Raw genomic sequence first — 4,816 nt, 5'->3', positions numbered from 1 at the left:
AGTTGCTTCCTTATGAGGTCAAGGAATTTTAGGTTTGCCTTCTCCCTAAGGAACACCCTCTGCACCTGCCTCTGCACTCTGCCTCCTAATCCCCCTACTATCCTACTATAAGATCCTATTACAGATGTTACCAGGAAGCTGTACTGTGGTCTTCTTGTACATACTGTCTGATGACCTAGACCTTACATCTAGCCCCATTGCAGTGTAGCTCCCTTCTCTATCATTCAGCAGAAGAATAAGGATCCCAGAGTTGAAAGAGGCCTTTGCAATAGCTTCAAGTTGAGTGACTCGTGGAAATATTCTCCCCAGGAAGTCATCTAGGTGCTACAAGGCTGGCTTTGTACCTCAGTCAGAATTTGTCAGAGGGGCTAGAAGGATGTGTGAAGGGCATTCTGTGGGTCTCTGGGAAATTCTGAGAAGGAGTATCCCTTGGTAGGTGTGGCTACTTGTGAAAAAAATCTTGGAAGCAACCCATTCTAAGAATAAGAAAATTATTGGTACTGTAATTCCATACAGCACTCAGGATTTTGAGTCAGGAGAACTGAAAGTTTAAGGCCTGCATGAGCTTCAGGATGAATTCAAGGCCACACTGGATAACTTAGTGAGACCCTGTCTCAAAATCAAAAGTAAAATGGAGGCATGGGATATAGTTATCTTGGTGGTAGAGTACTTGACTAGCATGCATTAAATTTTAGATTCAATCTCCAGAAACTGCTACCTCCCCAAAGTTGTGAGGAAAGGTCTACCTGAAAACATTTCTTCAGAATGAGAAGAATATATTTTTAACTTATTATGCTTTTTATTTTTACCAAGGAACAGTTAATCCTAAAATTAATCTTCATAGATGATAGACTTGAAAGGAGTTGGGGACACCAACTTCTTGTGTTTTCAGTGTGTGTGCACTGAGAGAGGCAATAAAGAGAGTTCTAATGCGATGTGTTCAGGGAGTGGGGTGGGGCATGTCCTGAAATGCAAGTACATATTCACCACCTCACTCATGCTCCTACCATCTTCCTACCCATTAATCTGATTACCATTTCTGTGGGTAAATGGGTTTCTCCTCTAAAAGGACAGTCATTTTCATGAACTCTGGTGCAGCCACCTCATGAACCTGAAATCAGGCCACTAATTTAGCAAATAATGATAATTCATTGGCCTCCCTAGTAGAGGTTTCCCACTAGACAGAAAGTAAGAGACCTTAGTCCTATTTGGAGGTCAGAATGTGAAATGTCATTACCAGCAGAACCGACAAAGGTAGCGAGAGATTCATGCTCGCTGGAGAGGACCCCAGCGCTTTGCTCTTCATGTTAAACTACAGATCACCAAATTGACTCTGCAGATGTGATCAAATTCACTCCTTCACTCACTCTTCTTTCCATCTTTGTTGATGTTTGTTTGTTTTTGAGACAGGGTTTTTCTATGTAGTCCTGGCTGTCCTGGAACTCATTCTGTAGACCAGGCTGACCTCAGACTCATAGAGATCCTCCTGCCTCTGCCTCCCAAGTGCTGGGATTAAAGGCATGTACTACCACTACCCATTCTTTCCCATTCCTTCCTTCCTCCCCTTCTCCTTTCTTTCCTTGTAGCTTGCCCTTCTTCCTCTTCCTCACTCTTTCTTCTTACTGTGTACACACAGGCATGATACAAACGTAACTCATATTGGGGTTGTAGGGAAAAAGTAGAATAACAGAATGTAGAAATGGAATTTCTTTATGTGGCCTTCCCCTAGGAAGTGACATTTGAGTTGAATCTGAAGCTACCAGGAAATGGCCATGTAGAAGAGGAAGAGAGAGCTTGACAATTTTAAGTAATGGCTATGTCCACTAAGTTCACAGATATTTAGCTCTTTGTACCACATTGCACATTCCCAGGCTTTGAGACTGTACCTGATTGCTTTGAGAATTTGTATATTTCTTCTGCTTGCTCCCAGGCACCTAACAGGGACCAAATCAATGATAGCTGGAGGTGGGGGTGGGGGTGGGGGGTGTCATCACAGGGCTCAGGGACCTACTGGGGTCTTAGGAGTGGTTTGTGCTCACTACAATTACTTACCTGTTATCTCTCATCCTATAGATAGAGCAAGATCTGAACCCAGGCTTGCTCAGGCTGTGATTGTGGGGAACTCCTCAGAATAGGTGGCCTTGGAACAGAGCCTCCTTACCAGCCAGGAAACACTTGGCTCCCCTACACTCATCTAGCCTCGTAAAGGTTGGGCCTAAACATAGGGTTTGCAGACCCTGCTCTGGAGGTGAGCCCTACCCCCTTGAAGCCTGGCAGCCTTCACAGAGCGGTGAGCTAATTCTGGGGGGCGGCGTTGCCAGTTAGCAGGGCACTTGAGCTCGTGCATCCCCTCCCTGCCCCCAGCTCCCGGGCGATTTTTACCAATTAAGGCTTTCTTGTCGGGCCGGGCGCGGGGCGGGCGTGGGCGGGGATGCAGCTAACAAGAAGGCGGGCAGCAGCAGCTCATTCGCGTGGAGGCGCGCGGCGCGCAGCGGACGCCAGTGGAGCTCTGAGGCTTCCGGTGCGGGCGCGAAGAGCTGGGCGCCACCCGGCGGTTACAAGGACAGCAGGTGAGGGCTCTGTGGTCAGCTCCACGCCGGATAGTCCTCAGCTAGAGGACGCACGACTCCTAAGCTGGGAAGAGGTCAGGCCAAGGCCAGGTGCAGGTTGGGTGTGGACTCAGGTCCCAGGCATTGCGTTGGTGTCCAGAGATAGCCTTGCATAGTTTACCACAGACTTATTGTGTCTATGTCCAGGAATCTGGGAGCTCGAGCCCAAGGGGGGAGTTCTTGAAAAGGAGGCTGGTATCTGAGCGTTTGGGAAGAGATGGGTACAGGCATGGGCGCCCATAAACTGGTCATTGTGTACCTATCTGGGAAAGGTCTTTTGAGACTAGTACCCTGAATAGGATAAGGGTGAGTGACAACTTAGAAGGACATTTTTTAGCCAACGTCAAGTGTGGACACAAGAGAGATGAAACAAGGGTGGATACAAGAGTCCTCTGCTGGTCTGGACATGGGGAGCTGATTCCAGGGCTGTGGTAGGGGCATGACCACCTAGATTTTCAGTCTGGGTCCTGTCTCAGGTTGGTTCTGAGTATGATGGTCATTGCCGGCCAGGACGTAAGCATCAACGATCCTAGATACCAAAGTCATACTGGGGCCAGAAAAAGTGGGTGGAATCTGCCTGCAGTCAATTGCAGCTCCAGTCTGGCCAAGGTGCTAGCTCAGGAAATCACTGTTCTCTTCTGCTACACCTGGATTTGCCTTAAGGGAACTGGTCTTACTTTGGGGATTTTCTGTTTCCTTCTCTCCTGGCGCCCCCTGGCTACACAGGTCTAGAAATAGCTCTTCAGGATCCCAGTATAGCTGGTGGGCTCGGGCCTATAGTTCCCTGTGGGAGTGCCTGGTCTGGGGTCTGAGAGGAGTGGGGTGGGGAGGTGGGCGGGGTGTGTCTACCATCCAAGAATCTACTCCAAATAAGGGAAAATATGAAAGAGCTGGATTTTGGCTTCCTGGGGCGGCCCCATCTGGGTCTTTAGGATGGAGCGACATCTGGTGGTTGCACTTGTCCACTCTAAGGATAGGACGCCCCCCCACCCAATTCCCTCTTTCCCCCTAAATAGCCAAATCATAGGGCTGGAAGCTAGGGAACGCAAATTCTTTGTGCTCTGTTACTATGATTCAATTTTCCTTGTTCTCTGTAAATTAATGAACTCAGGTGATCCAGCCAAATGGCACTGAGTGGAAAATCATTTATTGATGCAATTCCATATGTGGGGATTTGCTCTCCAGTAGGTCAGGGGGACCAAAAATATTTCCCTAATTGTGTCTTGAATAACATGGCTGGAAGTTTCCATTTGGGTTACCCCTTCACAGTTCTGCCATCCCGTCCCCCAACTGAACTTTTGGCTCACTTGGTGCAGATATTTATTTATGCAGGTAGGATGGGGGGGCGGTTTTGTACTGAAAATGTTACTTGACTGGTGATATTATAGACAATCTCAAGATGACCATGCTGAAAGGTGGTGCCCATTGTGATCAAAGCCCTATCATAGCCCTGCCACAGGCAATGAAGACACTCCAGGCCATGGGAGAGTCAACCATATTTGGGTATGACATGTTGGCCAACCCAAGGCCTCCTTCAGCAAGTGGTCTTTTAAAAATTTATTTAATTTTATGTGCATGGTTTTGCCTGCATTCATGTCTGTGTGAATATTCCCTGGAGCTAGAGTTACAGTTATAAACTTCCATACGAGTGCTGGGAATTGAACCTGGGTCCTCTGGAAGAGCAGCCAGTGCTCTTAACCACGGAGCTATCTATCCAGCCCCAGCAGCCACTGGTCTTAGAATTGAGAAGTAGGGACAGAGGTCTGCCTTTCTGAAAAAACAATTTAACATTCTGGTGAGGCTTGAAGCACAGAGAAAGTAGATGGAAGGAGTCTGCCACAGGAAAGACATAGTTAAGATGAATCCCCTTAACTAAAGAGGATGGTTGGGAATATTCCCTACAGTTTTCTTTTTCTGTATCTTTGCTCCTTTCTGCCTCAGCACAGCATCCTCATCACTATTTCCAGAAAATATTTATCATAAAATTAACTTTTATCGAGTAGCTTTACACTACTCAGGGAACACATTTAGGCTCCTTAGCAATCCTTGATGTCTGGTGATTCTCCTTCCTTCAGTAATCTGGGACCCTATCCCTTAGCCCCTCCACATCTCTAGGGTCACAGTAAGGCTTGGGGCTGTTCATCCAGAGAAGACCTCTCCCCCTAGAACTCCTCAGGGCCCAAGGTGGATGGAACAGTGAGTAAGGC

The 4,816-nt window shown here is 47.5% G+C and overlaps 1 protein-coding gene across 2 annotated transcripts in view; it reads left to right on the top strand.

Annotated features, from left to right (window-relative positions):
- Window positions 1-2,434: 2,434 nt before the first annotated feature.
- Flna (filamin A) overlaps window positions 2,435-4,816 on the top strand; it is a 26,685-nt gene continuing 24,303 nt past the window's right edge. For both annotated transcript variants that reach the window (XM_031364425.1, XM_031364418.1), the window contains exon 1: window positions 2,435-2,570. The gene's annotated coding sequence lies outside the window, so the exon portion shown is untranslated. The remainder of the gene's footprint in view (window positions 2,571-4,816) is intronic.

This window comes from Mastomys coucha, chromosome X (assembly GCF_008632895.1).
Source record: "Mastomys coucha isolate ucsf_1 chromosome X, UCSF_Mcou_1, whole genome shotgun sequence".
Taxonomy (NCBI): Eukaryota; Metazoa; Chordata; class Mammalia; order Rodentia; family Muridae; genus Mastomys; species Mastomys coucha.
Note: the sequence above shows the minus strand (reverse complement) of the source record. Positions and strands in the feature narration are given on the sequence as shown.